Source organism: Mya arenaria, chromosome 5 (assembly GCF_026914265.1).
Source record: "Mya arenaria isolate MELC-2E11 chromosome 5, ASM2691426v1".
Lineage (NCBI taxonomy): Eukaryota > Metazoa > Mollusca > Bivalvia > Myida > Myidae > Mya > Mya arenaria.
The window spans coordinates 34085404-34109263 of NC_069126.1; the positions used below are offsets into that span (position 1 = coordinate 34085404).

Below are 23860 nucleotides of genomic sequence, written 5' to 3' on the forward strand. Positions count from 1 at the left end.
AGGCAATATTTATTTTATTGGTATTCTAATGATACTGAATTAGAAGATTGTCATAGGTTATTAAACACAAATCAATATGAACATTTACGAAAACTAGCTTATTATGTATACCATCTCCTTCTGAACATTTATGGTTAAGGGGAAGTAATCATGATTTTCATTTACACTTTGCTTGTATCGATTAATTACCAAGACACAACTCATGCCGTTCATGTATGTTATGTATTTTGGGCCAGTGGCCTTTAATTACCCAATAAATTGTTGACTTGACTTGACTTGATTTGGCTATTAAGTAGAAAAGACAAAACAAGAAACACTCGTTTGCATACTAAAGGAAGCGTTTGGAACGTTTTACCAGAAGATAAACGTAAATCCAAGATTGTAACAGCCCATTGTAAGAAATTCGTTTTACAACATCAACAGCAGCAGAATTAAATGATAAAATGAGCTTTTTTATACATTCTTTCACATATACACATACATAGTATGTATAATCTTTATATTTTATACATGCTCCCTCTATGCATCAATCATCTTCTGTAAAGTGTAACATCGGAGGATGTTCATTTAAGACAAAGGTAGTTTTAATTTGCAAAAAAATAATTTTAATTCAATGAGTTAAGACAATCCTTAATTATGACAATTAACATCACGACATTGTATCTTGACGATAAGACAACCCATGAATCTTTTACTGACAAATTGTCAACAAAGAAAAACCTTTTTTTATTTATCTATATCGCTGTTATAATCGCGAAAACCCATCACTAGTTTGTTACTGTAGATAAACTAAAATGTGTATTTATCACTGTAAACAGCCTCTTTGAATTTTAAGTTTATTTTGAATTGAATTTAAAATGCCCTCTCGTCTATCAATACTATAAAGGGAAAGTATCAACTTGTTAACAACTTTTCAATTCAATTGTACTTCCTTCCCTTTAACCAAAATGACTACCTGGCTTTTGAACCACCAGGAAATTATTTCAAAATAGTTATTTGATGTTAAAAACTGTGTTTCTATGACACTCGTGAAATAAAATACGATCTTACACTGAAGTCAACAAATATACTTGTCTATTTCATGTTGGAAACAATGTTTTCAGAATGGTTTTAAGCATAGTAAATTTATTAATTTTCCTGACAAAGAACGACAAACGATTAACAGATCCTGACATGCACTCATTCGGGTTTATGTAGAAAATAAATAAATGATGGAAAAAAAGAATTGCAACGGAAATGTCAACATTTCAATGTTTTTGGTGTTTTATGTTAGGTCAATTGAACATACTTAAGGACAAAGCTATAATGATTTGCCAACAACGTATGTCTTTACCAATTTAATTATCTGTCACAGGCTGTTATTTGTTTCATTCCAAAATACAAACAAATGATCTGACAAATTTAAAAAAGAAGAAAAAAGTGTCTGAATTATTCTGAACTCTGGAAAAAAGATAAAAATACGAGCAACCAAATTTTACGCTGATTATGTGAAGGGAGTAAATGCAATGTATAAATTAAGAAACGTTTTGACCATTGCTATAAATGCTCATCTTTCTTAAGTTAGCCATTCACAAATGACCTAGGCTGAGATAACAAACACAGGGTTAGTCATGTGTGCATGGCCAAATTTCTTAGCCTCGTGATAGTCATTTAGGCTTAGCTACGACTCATGGACACAGTGTTAGTCATGCGCGAATGGCGAAGGCTAATCTTATTTCCCTAATGATATTCATGCAAGCTTGGCTAGACTCATGGAATAACATAGTGATAGTCATTCAAGAATGCTTGAAGACGGATCTAAATTCCCTAGGGTTAGTAATGCATCGGTAGTTAAGGCTGATATTACTTCCATAGCATAGAGTTAGTCATGCACACATGACTAAGGCTGATTGAACTAGCATAGAGCTAGTCAAGTACGCATGGCTAAGGTATATCTAACTTCCCTTGTGTTAGTCTTGCATGCATGACTAATGCTGATAAAACTAACACAGGATAAGTCATGCCTTATCTGATGGAAGTTAAAAATAGTTATTCATGCACGATTTGCTATAATGACTTTGATCAACTTGAAATATTAACTAAGTTTCAATTTAAATTGGAGAACGTGGCAAAGGCTAATTTTATGCAAAACAAAATCCTATGTTGCTTACGGTGATAACGTAAGAGTATTACCATAATCAACGACGAACGCAATAAAGCAATTAGTTATACCGTCCATGTATAAGATGAGTGTAGACATTTTCAATCCTAATTGTATAATAAGGAGTTAAGAGCATTCATTTTATATTTTACATTTATTCATATTTTATCAAGCGTTTGTCAATTTAATCTGTTTTCTACATTATTTTGCAATATAAATACATTACTCTTTTTTTAAATGTTTGAAACATGAGAAAAAAATTATTTTCTTAAATTCCTCCACAGACCGGCGTAAGAATGATAGTCTACATCATCAGCGATCAAAGCTGTGCGTGTTGTGTAGCCATAAAGGGTTTTATTTAGAAAAAATGAATTAAAATACAAATTAATCCCCAACAATACTTCAATACAATGGTCAGAATGCTAAAGGGTTCGTTTGGCTTTATACAGGCTCTGGTGTAGCCAAAATGTGGTATAATTGGCATTGAGTAGTATAAACAAGAGTTGCACTTGGGTTGGTGTCTCTTTGAATGGGCGTGATTGTTGCAAATGGATGGTCTATTTAGCACTCTGTCGTCAAAATTAGACTTACTCATGCATTTGAGTGGCTCTAATGGTTTATGATGTGGTCTTTTTGGCAATTATTACGCTAAATTATAGCTGCTCATGGATTCGTTTGGCTCTGAATTTGCTTTATGGTCACCAAAAATGTAGTCTACTTGGATCTAAATAGAGCTACACATAGATTTGTTTGGCTCTGAATAGGTTTGACGGATGTCAATATGTTGTCTAGTTTGTATTGATAAAACATTAACGAACTGCACATTGCTAAGATTTGTAATGTTTTGGTGTTCAAGAGCTAGCTATTCAGTAGTAAAATTGGCTCTCGATCAACTTGATTGTAGCTTCAATGGGATTTACTGGTCACTAATTTTGCTCGGAAAGAACCTGTTTGGGATTAATTAAACACTAAATGGTCACAGATATGAGTGTTGTTTATAGGCTTGGCCTCTAAATAGTGTGTTTGATGCAAAAGGGAATGGCAAAAGGTTTAAAAAAGGTACAATGAAGATGATAATTTGGACTTTAATAAGCGACAGATTGTGTCTCAAACAGAACAGGGAAACACGACACACGCTTTGCGAGAGAACATGGCGGGCATTTCGGGCATATCGAAGCACAACACGGCTCAGAGCAATTATTCACAACGCAGCTATTACCGATGTAGACGTATAAGTATATTGCAATATCTATCTTCTGAATACAGGTCTTGTGTTGATTGTGAAAATTACTTATATGACATTACTAGGCACAAACAGAAGGAAAAAGCGGTGTTGCTAAACCACAAACGCCTGATGGATAAATGTGTTAGTAACAGTTGTTTCATGAATTTACAAATGTCCCACGTTCATTGGAATTACACAGATATAACGGGTTTTAACTTTTTTGAAAAGAAATATATTTGCATTTGTAAACACATATATGTTAAAGTTGATAGTGTAGTAATATATTTGGCATTTTACTCAAACAATGAAATTTCCGGAAATGTTACCAAGATTTTATTTTGTAAAAAGTTTGCTCACAGAAGCCAAATGTTCAACAGTAATCATTGGATCAATATTGACCTATCAATAAACATTTCGGCTAACTTCGGTCAAAACCAAGGAATAAACCAGTTTTATACTATTTGCTGCCACAAATGTGGCCGAATATGGTTCATATTGGCGAGAAAAAACAAACATTCATACATTTTATATGTCGAAATAACTACCAAAATATGCTAAATAAGATAAATCTACATACTAGCTGATAACATGTTAATTATGAACGAAGCAATTTCAAATGGCGTCATTTTCAACTTAAATATACATAATGTTTTATTTTATCTTAATCTATAACATACTGTACCAGATACTTAACAGTATTTAAAAGAACAAAAATAACTGTAATATGCATTATAGAGGGAGTTTAACATATAACATGTGATATATAAATTTACAAATTATAATATTTACACAATGTTGCAAACAGTACTACAAATAAGAGAGTTTCCATCCAAATTTTCACCACATGTAATATATTCATTAAGTAATAATGCATTTAGCTTGTTTTATCCACGGACCTATAAACCATGGATTGGCATCTCTCATCTGTGTTAATGCGATTAGCTCAAACTCACGCGTGCAGCGCGATTTCATTCCGAGATCTTACCGCGTGGTCGTTTTCGAGACGTCCGACATCGGCCGAATATATACATGTAGGAAAACATTAATTAAAACTAAATATAAATTTAATCAGTAAGATATTAGGTCCTGATTAATACTTTGATAATTAGAGAAAATGCAATAACGACAAACTACAAACATATTACATGCGACATGTCGATCGGTGTTAAAAATAATTATCAGCAGAGCTGGCGGAAATAACCGAAGATCGCCGTTAATCACCGATCGGAGATTTGGTGGAATTTTCCGATATTTGCCGAGCGCGCGCTAAGAATTGCGGGTAAATTATTATTTCTTATCGTTTCACCGATATCAGGCAGTTGCCAGTCCATGGTTTATAGGTCCGTGTTTTATCTTATCAAATCATTATATACGTATCCAATTTTCTTATACTAGATTGAATTCCTATACATTAAACTACGAGGGTTGTCCGGAAAGTTTTGAGACTGTGTCTATATTTTAAAATGTTTTAAAAATAAATCAAGAAACAATTAACAGTTGTGCATATAAACTATTCACGAGTTTCCTTTTGAAAAATAAAATTATATGATCTCAAAATAAGGAAGGAAATGGTTGTCAAGACAACCCATCTAGCGTTTCACGGAGCACTTTGAAGTTGACGTTTTCTGAAAATTGTTCACAATTGATATATACTACTCCGTCTGAAAAATAGACGCCAAAACGTCATGTCAAAACATATGACGACAGTATGACGTAAGCTGCATCAATGCGCAAATTATTGACGCAATCTAACTGTAGACAAGTTTGTAACATAATTTCAGTGCGGGACATGTTACAAGAAGATCGGCGGAGAACAGTGAGGGAAATTGGCGAATCCGTTCAGCTAAAAAAGACAGTTGTTCATAATATCATAAAAGAGTTGTACAGACAGACATTCAAGCAATGGGTCAAATACCACAGTAAGTGTGTATGTACAGAAGGAGCGTAATTTGAAAAACTATAAATGACGTGACGCAATGAGGCTACGAAGTGCTCCGTAATTTCCGTGACTTGTAACCTGTACTTTTTGTACTGTTTGTTGGCTTTCAGGATTTGTTTATAAAAGATACAATTGTCAGCTGATAAAATTTTAAATGCATCCTATGAGTCGAATGTTTTTTATGAATGCAGTCTCAAAACTTTCCGGACAACCCTCGTAGTAGTTTCATGCGCTTTGCTAAGAAGATGAAGTTACTTTATCACACATATGGATTGACACAGAGTTAAAAGTTCAAGTAAGAATAAACCATCTAATTACATTGGATATAATAGTGTTGTTTCTCTCTCTGATACCGATTAAGTGTGTGTGTGTGTGTGTGTGCGTGTGCGTGTGTGCGTTTGCGCTTATATCCTTTGGAGGTTAATCATATGAGTACACAGCAACCTTCCGAGGCACAATTTACTTCCGAGGTTAATTGTCCCGTTACCTCGGAAGTTTAAACCTCTGAACAGCGTTATAATGTTCACCAGACTCTCCTGGTTAAATATGAAGATTACCTCTAAATAACGTTGTATAGTGTGTCGTGTGTTTGAGTGTGCTTGCACACATTGACATACGAAAACAGGGCGCGGAAAAAGTTTAAAGTCGGGCATGCGCATTGGCTCTCCGTTTCGCTGCGCATGCCTAGTCCGCCCCCGCGGGCACCTGTTAAATTCGCGCATTGGGCATGCGCACTACCATCGACACCTCACGTGGTGTGGGAACAACATGGCGGCTTGCCGAGGTAAGTTGTGTATTATCGATTATAATGATGGCGGACAGTTTTTCTGCTGTAGGATTTTTGCAAATTGGTTGGATTTTGAAGTGTGTACGTATCAATTCTATTGTAATACCTTTTTTATGGAAAGTAATGGATGTCGGAGAACACTTCAACATCGTTCTGTACCATTGTTTTAAGACTGTTTCGTACCACAGCACATGACATTAGTCATTTTAGAATGACTACACATGGCACATACCTGTACTGTATAATGATATATCATATATATATACACTTTATAGTAAGGTTTTTAACGGTGTTTAGTACGTGCTTATGTGGTGGTTAAAGGAGATAATAGTGTGTGAAAACTGGCTCTCTCAATATCGAAAACATGCAACAGATGCGAGGTGCCTGATCATGCAGTTAGAACTCAAGAACTGACATTTTGTGGTTTACCAGTAGGCAAGAATTAGCAGTCGTGAAAATTATACTTTTGAATTCTTATAGTTTTGCTTGGCATCAAATTTTTTAACAAGCACTGCTATTTAAAATTCAGAATTTGAGCAAGCCCGAAAGTAGTCCAAATAATTGTACGTTGACGGATTTTTTTTAGATTTTTGATATGGCAAATCCTTCACGTACAAATTGTTTAGTATCAAAAGTGGGTAGTTGTTCCGATCAGGATTCCGGGTTAAAGCATATAGCGTCTCTACAATATAATAACAAGAAATATTACCAGATAATGTTATTTTATATTAGTTCCGTACGCATACAAAAAAAATATCCAACTTGTAATTATGAGTTTGACGGCTTTTCTTCATTTCATTCTGTCAAAACATAACGATATATACATGAAGGGCACCTGCAAGGCTTCAGGGCACAGTTTTAAATCGCTCGGAACATTTCGGCCATGGCCAACTTGTTACGATTGTATAACGAGGTCTATCTCGAAGTTTTGTCGTAGGAGGCCGAGTTATTACGATTGTATCAAGTTGTTCCCCTTCGCATAATTGTTATCTGTGTCAGTCAACTTTCATTTTATTGGAAAGGTAAACAACTTGTTTTAATGCATTAAATGCTTGTTTAGTGCAAAATAATATTTCACTTACATGGCAAATATGAATTTAACTCTTTATGATCAATTTCAACCATAAAATTCTTTACTTAAAACAATTTCAATATTTTTAAAACACCCCCGTTTTTGGCACATTCCCGTTTAGACGTTAGGGATTGGAAGAATCCCTTATGACACGTCTATTATTTTAGACTAGCCCGAAAGACATTTTACCAGTGCATGGCTTGTGCTTATATTGACCACTATAATTATACATTGACAGTATCTGTCAATGTATAATTATAGTGGTCAATATTTAATATTTTTGATATGGCAAATCATTCACATACAAGTTATTTTGTATCGAATGTGGGTAGTTATTCCGATTGCATCTATAAAATATCTTAAAAACAAGAAATATTACCAGATAATGTTTCTTAAATAATAGTTCCGTACACAAAAAAACAAATATCCAACAAATTATTATGAGTTTGATGCATGTTTCTTCATTTCATACTGTCAAAACATAACAATATACAATACATGAATGACACCTGCAAGGCTGCGGTTCACAGTTTAACAACAATTGGAACACTTCAGCCATGGCCGAGTTGTAACGATTGTATATAAGAGGTCTTTCTCGAAGCTTGCCGAAGATGGTCAAGTTTTAAGCTTGGTACAATTGTTGTCTGTGTCGGTCAAGTTTCGTTTTGTTGGAAAGGTAAATCCTTTGTTTTAATGCATCTAATGCTTGTTTTGTGCAAAATATCTTTGCACTTGCACTGTAAAATATGAATATAAACCTTTATTAATTTATCTATTTCAAACCTAAAATGCTTCTCTAAATACAATTTCAATATTTTTCAAAACCCCCCTGTTTTTGCACAAACCCGTATATAAGTTATGGATCGGAAGAATCCCATATAACATGTCTATTATTTTAGACTAGGCAAGAATCTGCATGTGCAGCCACAATCGATGCAGTATGATTTGTATATATATACATTGACAACACAAACATCAACAGAATAAATGCCCCAGATTTGAGTAAAACAAAAATTAATATCAATTTATTTCCTAAATCATGGTCTTAAATGTGCGGCAACATGTGCATGTTGTTTAAGTCAGAAGTCATTTTTACAGTCATTGTTGGAGTATTAAAGTTTTATTGCATAACTGATCTGATTAAATTTATTGCCTTTGTTTTAAAAAGGATGAATTCAGGTGTGAAATATAGAATATAAGTATATTATTGCATAATACTAATACAGTTAAATGGAAACTATAAGCTTTCATCGATCTTTATCGTAATGTGAAAGCAAAAGTAAGATGTTAAAAGGCTGCCAAACCATGTTTTCAAATTTGTCTTTCTGTTAATCTTTGAAATTTAAATGGCTGTAACACAATTGTTTATTTTCAAATAAAAACGATCCTATTATTGATTGTAAAAAGACCCATCCATTTCAGAAGATGTCGAAATATCGGAAGAATGAGAGCATGTGTTTCTTTTTCATATTTTCCACAGCAGTGGTCGAAATTAGCACAAGCCCGCAAGCCCTGCACTGGTAAAATGTCTTCCAGGCTTGCTCAAATTCTGAATTTTATATAGCAGGGCTTGTTCAAAAACATGATTCCATGCAAAAGTATAAGAATTCGGGCTTGTTCATCCGAAAGTCTAATTTCAATGACTGCCACAGTAATAGCAGATCGAGATAGGACTCAGTACACATTCATGTACTCCTCATTTCTTTTGGAACTTTCAGGCCTTATGATATATGGATTTTGTCCAAGTGGCCTTTGGCTAAAAATGCTATTTCACAGACTGACTTCAGAAAACCTTCATTAGTAACTTTTGCCCGTTTTTTTTAAATGCATGCTGTTTTGACAACATCTAGTTAATATGTTTATGGGAAAAGTAGATTCACGAAATTATTTAGACTACATTGATCCATTATGACTTACTTATTTGATAATGAGATAAGCTAGGGTCTAATTATGCAAACACATTGTCTGCTCATAAAGCACCAATCACACAGGGCAGTATTGGGAGCTATGCTTAAAAGCCTAGATGAAACACTTTGATACACAGCATTGATTAAGCATGTCATTTGTGTAAACCCAGATGGTTATGTCATTAACTGGCGCGAGAAGTAAGTGGATTGAATAGTGGCTCAGTCTGCGAAATAACCCATGTGCCCGATGCCCGGGGCAAGTAAAAATCCTGCCGGGCAAGTAAAAAATCGTATTTGCTTGCCCGATCGGGCAAGTAAAAAAAGAGAACGAAATCGTTTATCCGAAAATCAACAAACAAAGTAAATACTCTAAATTTGATGACGTATTACTCGACTTTGTAAAAGTCGCTAAATTTGATGACGTTTTACGCGGTCTGTATCGACTGGTACACTTACTCCGCAGTCCGAATCAATAGACGCTTATAACTATGCGTATAAAATTGAAAGCCGATTGGACGCTTGATTTAAACCAGTCCAATGCAAGCGTTTCAAAGACAACTCTGATGTGATCTTTGCTTATATTTTATTTGAAATTTATTCGGGCAAGTGAAAATTGGTCCGGGCAAGTTAAAATTGCCAGGGAGTTGCCCGAAAGGGCAAGTTCATCTGAAAAGTTATTTCGCAGACTGGTGGCTGTTTACATCAGACTGTTGTTGATATGTTGTCATTGTTCCAGCCTCATTTTATTGCAATTGCAGATGTTTTTGGCCAGAATCAACGCCCTTGCAGAAAAAGCCAACCAAAACTACCTTCAGACAAACATGGCTGAAATTGAGCTGAATTTGTGCTATATGCAGTATATCGATCAATACATAGGTATGATTTTGTCGGGATACATTAGCAGCATATTTGTGGACTTAGTCAGGGAATTGAATTTAGAAAAAAATACTGCTCACCCCTTTGTGTTTGTTAGAAAAATGTATGTACTTAAAAACAACAACAATGTTTTCTGTGTCATAATCAAAGCATAAGGTTTGTAAAAACAAAAAATGTTTTGAGTAGGTCTGATATGCAGTCTGCACAAAATATCTTGCCGATGTTCTCATCATTGTCTGTATTGAAGTCTAATTCTAGGTGGAGTTTCGTCTCCCATTGAGTAACAGTTTCTTTGGACAGTTTGTTAATTTTGGCTGCTATGTCGGATTAGTTTGATCATCACCATCGGCCTTCGTAGATATTAAATATCAATGCATAAAAAACTTTAAAAATATTATTGCTTTTCATGATGATGGACTGTGCCTCAAAATTGATATAAGTCAAATACTGCCGTCTAGAATCTGAGCACGAAATAACAGTCTACAACGTGTGAGTTGTGTATACGTCATCATTTTGTGTGTTTACAAGAAATGGAAAGTAAACAAATTGAAAGTTGCTCTTTTTCAAGAGTTTTCACTCGCATTTTTATACCCCCGACAAACGAAGTTTGAAGGGGGTATATTGGAGTCACCCTGTGGTCGGTTTGTCGGTCGGTCCGTTGCAATTTACCTTGTCTGGAGTATAACTTAAAAACTACTGGATATATAAATATTGCCCTTTATTTGTTGTTTTTTGCTGTCAATTTTTTTTGTCTTTGTTTTTTTTTTGGAGGTAAACTATACATTGCAAAAAGGAGACTCTAGACAAGTACACTTTTGATAGGCCAAAAAAGAACACTTTTTTAACATTCCATCTAGAAAAAGCAATCAAAGTAAATGTGAATTTAAAATTTGGTGGCATGGCACAATATTTATCTCAGGTTTTACGATAAGTATCTCTTCTCCTTAAAGTCCCCCCACTTCTCCCTAATTTGACTGGTGGGAGAAGTGACTTCTCCCCAAAAATTCAGCCTTGTGAGAGCCCTGGTGATAACAACCCGAGATGGTAAAGAAAGTGTCTGAAGTGAAAACGAACAAGAAAGAAGAATTAAGAGCAATCGGTCGGGATATCAGACAACGCGAAAACTTTTTTTCTTCACAGGACATTGCGACAGGTAAACACTGAAAGTTTACCTGTCGCACCAAATATTTACCTGTCGCAATGTTACAAACAGTATTCAGTTACATCAGCCTAAACCTTGATTTTAAGCCTCTTTTTAAATAAGTTTTTTAACTCCCCATTATAGCAGGTTTAGATCTACTTGGTTAGATGTGTACTATTATAAATTACAAAAAAGAAGCTAAACATCAGGTCAAAAAAATCAATATTTCGGATCTTAAGTCATTATTTTTTCCTCCCAAAAAAACTCATATCCGGTTCGTCTACCCATGGAGCAGCCAGATCTTACTCTTTTAATTCATCTTTAAATTAAAGATACAGTACAGTTAAAAAATATAACGAATTTTACTACAATTCAAACTCAGACACAACATTTATGCAAAAACGAAAGTAGAGTTCTTGTTATTGGCAATGTTAAACAGAGCGGAAAGAGTGTCAGCTCGGTATATTCATCATATTTAAATTAACACGATTGCCGGGAACCACTTTGCCGAAAAAAATACATACGGAATTTAGCAAGGTCCGAACATTTCCGTAAAATTCTGTCTATTAAAAAGTAGTAGAGTACGAACTGAAATCGTAACCTTACGTGTTTTTTCGGCTTTTACGGAAACATGTGCAAAACGGGGTTTACAAATAGTGATACACGGATTAACAGGCTGAATAGTCATGATATAATAGTTAAAAATAACTCTGACCATTTATTTAGAAACTGAAAGTAAATTTTCCGAAAATTAAACGGTGCTGACTGTAATTTTTCACCGGACATTGTGACCGACCAAAACAAAAGTTCCGTCGGTCAAAATGGAAATATACCGGACATGTCCGACTGTCCGACGGACATTCGCATTGTCTGGGATATTACTACAATGTGTGCATGAACATGCATGTACTTTGATATCAATACAATGCATTGTTTTCCCATTTAAGAAAGCACCATGTTTTTGGCCCACCCTGCCCTTTTTAATTCCTGGCTAAAACACTATTTACTGGTTCCAGGTAATGGAGTGTTTGCTAGGCAAGAGCTCTTGAAGGGGCAGTTTATTCTCGAGTACAGAGGAGAACTATGTAAACAGCAGTCTGATGGTGATGAAATGTTCAAATACCATTTCAGACATAACAACAAGGAATACTGGTATGTATATATAGTTTTTGTGTAAGCTATAATTTTTGTAGTAATAAATTGCTATTTATTTTCTTTTATACACTACTTTTTTAGCTTGTCTTTTTGTCCATTGATAAAGTCTGGATAGTGTGATGGCCTTGTGGTCGTACCAAAACTCTCTCTCAGATTACATGGTTACAGTTAAGTTTTATTTTGTAAAACTATGCATTGACATAATATCTTGTCGTGTCTGGGCGGTAATTTTGCGTTAAAATTCAGCGCTATTCCCAGTGCAAAAAACATACATTTTCCCCATGACTGGAAAATATGTGTGGTTTAAAATATTAAGCAATGTCGGGTGCATTCTCTAAACAAAAAAAACATTATCAAAGTCAATAGTTTTCTTGGTTTCAATATTTTAAACTGAAGCATTGTTGTTCACAAAATAAAAAAAAATCTAATGACACCCAAAGTGGTGAAAAAAACACATAGGAACATTAAACACATAGGGACATTAAACACATAGGGACATTTGTCATAATACATTTCCTTTCTTTGTAGTAATGTTATGTTTCAATTGTTTTAATAGCATCGATGCCTCAAAAGACACGTGTCTGGCATGCATGGTCAACGACTTGGACCGATACACAAAGCCTAATTGCAAAATGGTTAAAGTTGTTGATGACAGACATCAACCAAGACTCTGTCTGTATGATCAGCAAAGACACTGAATTGAGGTACGATTATGATGTTGCTGATGTACCTTGGAGAAAGCGAAAGGTAAATAAAATGTTTTAATTTTCTCTTCTTTTTAATTGAAGTCAAAATACTGAATGCATTGTACTCAAACTCTGTTGGATGTTAAATAAAGTCTGACGGGTATTGCTTCTCACTTGGGTAAAATTTGTATTATTGATTTCCCCTATTGATACCCCAATTTGGTGTGAGCTTTATGACGTCACAAATTTTAATAATACAACCTCAACCTCTAGTTTCGTTAAGTGTTGAATTATTTCTTTCATTGCTTGTTTTTATGAATTATTCCCTTTAAAACCTATAAAAACTTACGGATATACTACTATTTTGTCTTGATTGAAATGTAAGTTATAATTTATTACATAGCCTATGGTGTAGATACAGACATGACTTAATCAATAATTGAATTCCTTGTAAATGAAATTGTTTTATTAGCAAGGTGCACACAATCAAAGCTATTTCATTCAAATGGACTTAACTTGAATCCAGACAACTATCGGCAACTTTATGATAGTAAGTTGAATCATAATGTTGACATCAATGTCTCTGCATTTACAAACTTGTATACCATATTTTGCAGAAAAATGATGTCAAGCCTGTGGTTTTTGAACAATTCAGTAATATCGAGATGTTCCTTGTTAATTGTTTTTGTTATTTGCATGGTTTTTCTGAATATGCAAAAGTGAGAACTACATATTCAGTGTACATGAAAAGTCTTTAAGCGTTCAAAAATATTGATTATTAAAACATTTGGTACTTACTGTTTCTAAGAAGCATGTACATGGGATTTAATGTTTAATAAAAAAAATCATATTGCCTTAAAAAATTTAAAGCAAACAATTCTTTTTGTATTATTAAATACAGAGAGACAATTTTTTTCTGTCGTAGTTCGAATTTACACATGACATATGATATATAAAAGCCTGGCAATGTCATGTTCTCTGACTCATTTCATGTACACTGTATTTGCCTTACATTATTTTATTTTCCAATTTCATCTAAAAGTTATATGACTTAATTTTCCGCCCAACCATTTGAATATTCATAATTTTGTTCTCCATTTGAACAAGATTACGGAAAGCCCTGTCCTACTATTGCAGTAAAAATCCACAAAGTAATAAAAAAATCTCAATAGTTTTTTTACTTTTTCAGTCTGTGTCTTGTTTTTTTGTTTGTTAGAATTTTGTGTTTAAAAGATGTTCATCAGAACGTTTGTGGGAATCTTAAAACTGTTGAAATGAATAGTTTTTTCCATAATTAATTCATTATGTGATTGGCCTTTGTCAAGACCACACAATCATCTATACTGCAGTTCATCATTATGTAAAATTACCTCCAGCTCATTTATCCTTAGTGTGTTAGAATTGTACCTCAGAAGGTTTGTCATAATTTTAAATTGTAAAATGATTTTATGGTGCTTGATATACATGGTTGTGTGCTGAAGACAGATACTTTTATGATATCTCATAAATGATTATGAATCCCAATTGGGCTAATTAAAATCATCCGTGTGTCCTTTGTCCCTCCCAGTTGTGTCTGGACTGTTATGAAGTCATCTATGGACTGATTTTAAAATACTTTTGCAAATGTGTTATGCATACAAAGACGTTATGTTGTGTGCAAGGCCAATGTCCTTACCTCCAAGGTCAAAATTACACTATATAACCCGGACTGTATCCTCTTCATGTATAGACAGTTCTCAAAGTAACTTGCTGTTTTGCATACAAAGATGACATTCCACTTGCAGGACCCGTGTCCCTACCTCAAAGGTCACACTTATGGTTTGATTTCTATGGAATGCTGCGTTTAATGACATAGAGTATATCTGTTCATGTCCGAACTCTATCTTTCACATGTATGGAAATTTTGAAATTATTTGGCACACATGTTTAGTATACTTTAGGCATGTGATACGTGCAAGGTTTGTGTTCTTACCTCCAGGGTCAAAGTCACACTTTGTGTTTGATCATTATAGATTGTTCAATATACATACCGTACATTGAGTATAGGTGGTCATATCCAGGCTGTAACCTTTTGATGTTTGGACAGATTTTAAAATAACTTTGCACATCTGTAAACCACATAAAGACAGCCTTTAAGACCTGTTTCCCTTTGTAAAAGATCCAGGTCACACTTGTCTATGTTTTATTACCTCACAAAGTATGCCAAAAGTTTTTAAATAATGGTGCATTTCAGATGCTGTTAAAGATGGTCATACAGCTGCAGATACTACAGAGGTCACAGAAACATCTGAAGATGCCCTCAGTGAATCAGCAGAAGTCTTGGAACATGCTTATCATGGTAAACTTGAGTGCTAATTAGTTCATACTAATTGATTTAAGCCTGATTGTGTAAAAGCTAACAGCTTATTTTAAACACACTCCAGTCGGTTTCCTTGGTCAAACTCACCAGTACTGAGTGTAAATATGAGAGGAAACTAGAACATTTTCCTCACTGGGGATCAAACCTAGCACCTCTTGGCTGCGAGGCGGACACTATAACTCTGAGCCATCCTTACATTAATTGTGTTTATGATCTGAAACAGGTACATACATGTTTCTGTTGCATCTAGACAAGCATCGACTTTAAAGTACCTCATGATGTATGCTAAAAGTTTGTAATGAATTGTGTGTGTGTGTGTGTGTTGGAGTCAAACCTCAGAAAGTTTGTTAAGCTTAATTCAGTAAAACTTATGCTTGTTCTCAATCAACAGATTTATTCAGTCTGGGTTATTTAATCACTCATTGGGTGTCACCTTGGGGGACATTGTTTCTCGGAATGACAAACACATGCTGATTTATACATCTAGATCTTGTATGTTCGTAATTTGGCGATGTAAGCATCTAGTTAGTTAATAATTGCTTGTGTTATTTTTGTACCTGAATACCAGTATATATGTGTGAAGCTTTTAGCTTTAATGAGTTTGTAACAGAATACAATCAACTCAACTGTGTGTTTCAGATGCTGTAGGGAACAGTGGGACAGTTGCCCCATCCACAGTTGTCTCTGAACATGCTGAAGGGCCGCCTCAAGGTAAATTGAATACAAAAACCAACTTTCTTTACATAGTTATTTCTCGCTGGTGACCACAATCTGTTGATGTTAATTACTTAAGACTATTTTTCTGTGATGAGGTACCTCATAAAGTAGACATAATGCTTGTAAAGATGAACATGGAATATGTGTGTGTGTGTGTGTGTTGCTTACAAATGTTAGATATCTTGTCATCTATTAAAATCAGGCTTATTATACTCTTTAACATGTATTTGGACAAAGTATGCGTAAAAATATTGGTGAAATGTGTGTGTTGAAATGAAGAACCTCTGTGTGAATTGGGTCATCTTGTGTCGGAAAACTTAATTGTTAGGTCACATAAGAAATAGCCTATTTATACCGTCTTAACCATTTTTTTTACCTTTCTTAAACATGGTGAGATTGCTTCCCTGTACAAATTCTTGGACAACTCTTATACTTGTTTAACATAATTGAATTGATCATCAGATTGGCAGATGTTTAAACCATACAGATGTAATTCAATCATACTTCATTTGAAAGTTTTCAAAAGACATATTTCTATGTTTTATTACCTCACAGAATATGCCAACAGCTTGAAACTAATGGTGTGTTACTGTTTGTCAAAATTGTAGCTCTGAGTGCTTGTATGGTAACTTAAAACTAAACTTACATCTCCTGAAACCTATGTTTGTGAACATAAGACAAATACTTTAAATACTATCTCACGGCATTGTGACATGGCAGATGTGCGCGTGGTATAGAATTTTGATACATTTCAGATGCTGTTAAAGATGGTCATACAGCTGCAGATACTACAGAGGTCACAGAAACATCTGAAGATGCCCTCAGTGAATCAGCAGAAGTCTTGGAACATGCTTATCATGGTAAACTTGAGTGCTCATTAGTTTATACTACTTTATTTAAGCCCGATTGTGTAAAGCTAACAGCTAATTTTAAACACACTCCAGTCGGATTCCTTAGTCAAATTCAGTACTAAGACAGTGTACATAAGAGTGGAAACTAGAACATTTTCTGAGCGGGAATCAAACCTAGTGCTCACCTCTTGGTTGTGAGGAGGACACTCTACCTCTGAGCCATCCTGACATTAATTGAGCTTATGACTGAAACAGGTACATTCTTTTTTCTGTTGCACCTAGACCAGCACAGTCTTTAAAGTACCTCATGATGTATACTAAAAGTTTGTAATGGAATGTTTGTGTTGAAGTTAAACCTCAGAATGTTTTTTAAGCTTTATTTAGTAAAACTTATTCTTGTTCTTAAATTATTAGATTCATAGAGTCTGGGTTATTTTGTCACTTATTTGGTGTCACCTCAGGGACATTATTTCTCAGAACAACAAACAATTGTTGAATTATACATCCAGATATTGTATGTTTGTTATTTAGTGATGTAAGCATCTAGTTAGTTTATAATTGCATGTGTTATTTTTAAATTAAATTGCATCGTCAGTCTGTCTGTCCGTCCGTCCGGCTCCGTAACTTTCCCTTGTATGGACAGATTTTAAAATAACTTGCCACATGTGTTCCACATACCAAGACGACGTGTGGCGTGCAAGACTCGTGTCCCTACCTCAAAAGTCAAGGTCACACTTAGTGTTTATTCACAATGGAGTGCTGCATATAAGAACATAGAGTATAGGTTGTCGTGTTCGGGCTGTAACTTTCTCTTGTATGGACAGATTTTAAAATAACTTGCCACATGTGTTCAACATACCAAGACAACGTGTCGTGTGCAAGACCCGTGTCCCTACCTCAAAGGTCAAGGTCACACTTAGTGTTTATTCACAATGGAGTGCTGCATATAAGGACATAGAGTATAGGTTGCCGTGTCTGGGTTGTAACTTTCTCTTGTATGGACAGATTTTAGAATAACTTGCCACATGTGTTCAACATACCAAGATGACGTGTCGCGTGCAAGACCCGTGTCCCTACCTCAAAGGTCAAGGTCACACTTAGTGTTTATTCACAATGGAGTGCTGCATATAAGGACATAGAGTATAGGTTGTCGTGTCTGGGCTGTAACTTTCCCTTGTATGGACAGATTTTAAAATAACTTGCCACATGTGTTCCACATACCAAGACGACGTGTCGCGTGCAAGACCCGTGTCCCTACCTCAAAGGTCAAGGTCACACTTAGTGTTTATTCACAATGGAGTGCTGCATATAAGGACATAGAGTATAGGTTGTCGTGTCCGGGCTGTTACTTTTCCTTGTATAGACAGATTTTAAAATCACTTGCTACATGTGTTCCACATACGAAGACGACGTGTCGTGTGCAAGACCCGTGTCCCTACCTCTAAGGTGAAAGATACACAAGTGTTTATTCACAAGGGAATTCTGAATATAAGGACATAACAGTGTAGGTTGTCAAGTATGGGTGGTATTTTTTTATGTTCAGAGGCAATTTAAAATAACTTGCCATATGTATAACTTTTCATGTACTGTCTGACCTTGTTCGTAGGTCAATATCACATTCGGGGGCATTCGTCACATACTGTGACAGCTCTTGTTTATACCTGAATATATATCAGTATATTTTTGTGAAGTTTTAAGCTTTAATGAGTTTGTATCAGTTTACATTCAACTTAAATTTGTGTTTCAGATGCTGTAGAAATCAGAGGGATAGTTTACCATCCACAGTTGTCTCTGAACATGCTGAAGGGCCGCCTCGAGGTAAATTGAATACGAAACCAATTTTATTTGAGTAATTATTAGCGCTGGTGATCACAGTCTGTTCATGTTCATAACTTAAAGACTTTTTCTGTCAAAAGGTACCTCATAAAGTAGACACAATGCTTATTAAGATATACCTCGGAATGTGTGTGTTTGTGTGTGTGTGTGTGTGTTCCTTACAAAATGTTATAAATTTTAAAATACCATCAGCTATACTGCGGTTTGATTACCTCACAAAGTATGCTAAAAGCTTCTCAAGATTTGTGTATTGCTCACTTGTTGTGTGTTCAACTTGTACCTCAGAATGTTTGTATGTAACTTAAAATTGATTTTAGGACATCTGACATATGTTTGTGTACATACAATCCTATCAGTTTTAGCATGTCTGTTTTTCAAAGAAAATATCACCATGGTGCCTGGTCAGCGGGGGAGTGAAAAATCTTCAAATAAAGTTACAACTCTTTGGGCAATCATGGCCCTCTTGTTAAAATATTAGCAATATATATTTTCTTGGTTGAAACATTGATAATCATTTCATAATAAACAAAGGGAATGAAAACCAGGCAATATCTGAAGAGAATGATGAAGTTGATTCTGTAAAAGTGAAATGACCATGGAGAAAAAATAATGGAATTCAAGATCGAGATTAAATGTATAAGGTAACCGGAAAGGTCTCGTTTCCTTCACCGGTCAAACCTGAATGTGTCTGTTTTAAAAGCTTGTCAGAAAGACATACATCATTACATGTATCCCTGATACAGAATGAACCCACAACTGTTTGAGTGAGATACCTGCACATAGACTAGATAATTAACCTTGCTCTCAAGGAATCTTGTTTTGTCATTTCATTTTATTGATTAAGGATGTGTTCAGTGCACATATTATGAATAATGTTAGTTTCTTTCATGTACTACTATAAACAATAAAAACACTGGTGACTGCTTCGCCAATGGAAAGGGCTACAACAGACACCTTTCCATGGAGTTGTGAAACACTTCTACATCAGCTATAGGTGACTTGTGCTAAACTTTACCTATCCGGTATATAAAACAATGCTATGTACCGTAAGCATACTTAGTAATCTTAAGCAATTGTTTGCAGGACATGTTTTTCTATTTTTGTACATTTCTTTTTGCAGCAATGTTCAAGATTTGACCCAGGAGCAGCTACAGGATATGGTTGATCAGAGTGAGAGGCATCTGCGGAAAATATTTGGAGGATATATTCTCTGCGAGAGACATATTGCATTCAAGCAGGAAGGAAGAAGCAAAAGTAAGGCATTTATGAGCTCAAACAATTTCAGGAATAAATGCACTGTACTTTTATGGGTAATGTATGAACTTTAGGCCACACCAAATATTTGTTTATTTGTTCGATTGTGACCAAGAAAAGTTGAAGCAAGGAGCGGGAGCAACAAAATTCATATTTCCCATTTCTTTCACAACCAGGAGTTGACAAAGCTGATTTTTTTAATCGTATAATGCCATAAATACGTTCTTGAATTTTCCCTCCTAAATACAAGTTAAAATAAAGAACAAACAACACAAAAAGTATGCACATTATTATTCCTTGTATTTTAATATCTTTTACACCCAAACACCAGTAGAGTAAAATAACTTTTTGCATTAAAACCTTATCTTTTGAATGAGGAAACCAGAATTCTTATACTTCTGCTTGGCAAAACAATTTTAAACAAGCCCTGCTGTATAAAACCCAGGATCTAAGCCAGCCCGGAACGTATTTTACGAGTGCGGCGCTTGTAGGCTTGTGCTAATTTCAACCACAAGTGAACAATATGCTTGGTCCAAAATGGTCAGCAAACAGTACCATTAACCCTACAGAATTATCAGGAGCTCTGCACTTGTAATTTAACTTTTTATGGTATTCTGCATCATAATGTTGTTTGGAAATATGGTGTTCATTATTCAACAATATTTATATATAGAGAGAGATTTCCAAAATTACTAGAAAACTGGCGCCAGTTTTTTAGAATGACTATTTAATGCTATTACAGTTCTGTTTGCCCATGACTTCAACCCAACCCTCTATAACACAGGTATATAATATAGACTGAACCGAGAATGTTGCAGTTTGAAACACTTTCAATGCATTTCAGATGCTGTTAAGACGATTATACAGTTGCAGAAACAACAGAGATCTCGGAACCATCTCAAGATGCTCTTGGTGCATCAACAGAAGATCAGAAGTGGACCATGCTTATCTTGGTAAACTGCAGGCTTAATTGAGCATTTTATCTGTAAATAGGTACATACTTTTTAATGTTGCACCTAGACATGCATTGACTTTAGTACCTCATGATGTATGCTAAAAGTGTGTAATGAATTGTGTGTGTTGAAGTTTAACCGCAGATGTTTGTTCACCTTGATTTATTGTTGCCCAAAATGACAACACTTCTTGATTAATACATTTAGATCTAATAATTTTTGTAACATTTATAATTTATGTATCCAGTAAGTTAATAATTGCATGTGTTAATTTTGTACCTGAATACCAGTAAGCTTTCATAATATTGTAGCAGTTAACATTCAACTTAACTGTGTGTTTCAGATGCTACAGGGAACATGGTACAGTTGCCCCATCCACTGTCATCTCTGAACATGCTGAAGGGCTGCCTGAAGGTAAATTCATGTTTGTATGTTGCTTGCAGATGTAGACTTATCTTGTTTCTCATTAAAAGTGTTCGCTTAAAAATAAGAGTTTTATTTATGATCCAATAGATTTGCAGCAATGTTGCTGTCTGTTATATAGACAAAGTATGCTTCCAGTTACTGATGAAATGTGGGTGTTGAAATGAAGCACATCAGTGTGCACTGGGTCATCTTTTGTCGAAAAACTAACTTGTTAGGTCACTTAAAAAAGCCCTGTTATACTCAAGAGACCATTTTGGCACTGTCTTGATAAATCTGGTCATAATTTTTTCCTTGACAAAATCTTGGACAAATTTGATACTTGTTTTCCATAATTGTATTAATCGTGAGATTGACCATTGTTTAGACAACACAGCTCAAATGCAATCATATTTGTTTTAAAGGCTTTCTAAAGACAAGTCTCTAGGAGTTTTTTAACCTCCTAAAGTATGCAAAAAGCTTTCTAAAATTGGTGTGTTGCTGTTTGTTAAAATTCTACCTCTGAATGCTTGTATACAACTTAAAGTTGTGTACATGAGGCAAATATTTTATATCTCACAAATGATGTTGCAATCATGAAATGTTATACATTTTTGCCGATTTTGTGATTTTTTAATCCACTTGTGGAATGGTGAGACCAACATTCACATGATCATTTAGAGTTTCAAGCTCTAGTTCCAATTTCCTCAAACCAGTTTGCACATATCTTCGAACTCTTCTGTTGCTCATAACATTGGTAGTTATATATATGATTTAAAGTGTAACGATATTCCTGGCTTGGTGATTTATTCATGTTATTTAACCTTTATCTTTTGTCCAGCTTAAATCCTCTCTTGCATTTCAGCCAGGAACTTTCAGCGTTTAACAGAGGAGCAAGGCCAACTCCTAAGAAAATGTCGAAGTGTTCAACATTACTATGAGACGGGAACTGAAGATGATAGACTGTATTAATTCAATCAAAAGCCACAAGTGTTTGAATTCTCTGAAGTGGAATTAAATAAAAAGCACATTACACAGTTGGATAACGACAGATTGCACACTGAAACAATAATAAGTGTTCAAAGTGCTAGTACATCTTGTACATAGTGTCAAGGTGTCCAAGCATGTCTCTGTAAGCCAATGGTTCACTGCATATGAGGTTATTTTATATCTTACAGTGGATTGCAGCAAAAGGCCAGAGGAAAATATGTTTTGATACTCATCCGTATTTTGAAGAAGAAAAAAGGGGCTGAATGGCATGTTTATTTTTGTTTATTTGACGGGCGGGCTGGGATGAGAATCTAAAATATTTTTTCTCTGGCTTAAGGCTTTATTCTTAGTATGTATCTATTATGTCATCATGATGAAGTCATCGTTACTATTCTACATTGTTAAAAATTAGATTCAATCATTTTTAGATTTCCGGAGGTTTTGAAGAGCATATTTTTAACAGCCAATGGGATCATAAGCACATTTCGAGTGTTACATGACCCAGCCTTTTTATCAAAAGTTGCTCAGAGTTCATTTTTGTGTGTCAGAGTAATAGGCCTTGGAAACTTCAAAATGGCTGAAAAGGCTTGTCCAAGCACTTTATTTTCGCTTGCACTGTTTATCATCTAGGTTAATAAATATAATTTCAGTTGATTTGCAGAAAGTTTACCAGGATAAGAATTTGTCGATTGTTTCTATACAATAATAATTTCAATAAACTAACTTTATTTTCAAACAGTTTTGACACAATGACCACAATGAATTTATATTTTGTCACAACTAAAACTGGGACCAAGGTCTACTGCATTGTAAATGAAAAATAGAATTTAACAAAATGGGTATGTCATGTACAACACTGATACAATGTTCTCAGTAGTGGTGACATTATGTCATAATAATTTTTGTCACAAATAGATTTTTAGAGTTGCCGATTGTTTTATTCAAACAGTAATTTCTCATTTGAATTTTATGGAGAAGTGTATTTTATACACATTCACAGTTAATGTGTAATTTCATGGTGTCAGTCATTGGTTTGCAGTTCATGTTACTTTGTAGTTTCTCACTTGTATTTTGTGACATATTCTTGACATGTAAAGATGGCAAATGTATGTGATGAATGTGAGAGATTAACATTGTTCATTGCACAATGTATTCACATATGTGCTTGTTAACCTCGTTCACTATTTTATTTCCCTCTGCATGTAACCAAAAATGACTTGTTTATAAAATGTCCATGATTTATTTAAAATTCCATAATCATGGCAACTCGTTTTACTCGTTTTAATCTTCGAAAAAAGGTGAGGGCTCCCTCCACGGCGCTTCTTGTTTGTTTGTTTTTAGATTATTTTTGCTCTGAAGCAAAATGATGACCCCCAATTATTTTGCTTATATTTTTTAATGAAATGTATAAAATACATGTACTTCAACGTGAAATAAATTTGCCTTAAAAGGATGCTTTGTTTTACACTGATGGTGAACAAAAAGTTCCTTCACGGAGTTCCACCTACAGAATGGAATGTATACAATGTATTGAGCGATCTATATAATGGACAAAATACTACGTCATTAT

General features: G+C 34.7%; 1 long non-coding RNA gene across 4 annotated transcripts; it reads left to right on the forward strand.

Annotated features, from left to right (window-relative positions):
• Positions 1-6012: 6012 nt before the first annotated feature.
• Positions 6013-23740, forward strand: LOC128236141 (uncharacterized). 4 transcript variants are annotated; one of them, XR_008261269.1, is made up of 12 exons: positions 6013-6088; positions 9829-9946; positions 12104-12239; positions 12799-12989; positions 15162-15266; positions 15927-15998; positions 16760-16864; positions 18603-18673; positions 19812-19945; positions 20790-20898; positions 21242-21312; positions 22166-23740. It is a non-coding gene; the product is annotated as an uncharacterized LOC128236141 (long non-coding RNA). The 4 variants fall into 4 exon arrangements; XR_008261268.1 differs by lacking the exon at positions 6013-6088 and adding an exon at positions 7560-7839; XR_008261271.1 differs by lacking the exons at positions 6013-6088; positions 9829-9946 and adding an exon at positions 9969-10435.
• The last annotated feature ends 120 nt before the right edge of the window (positions 23741-23860 follow it).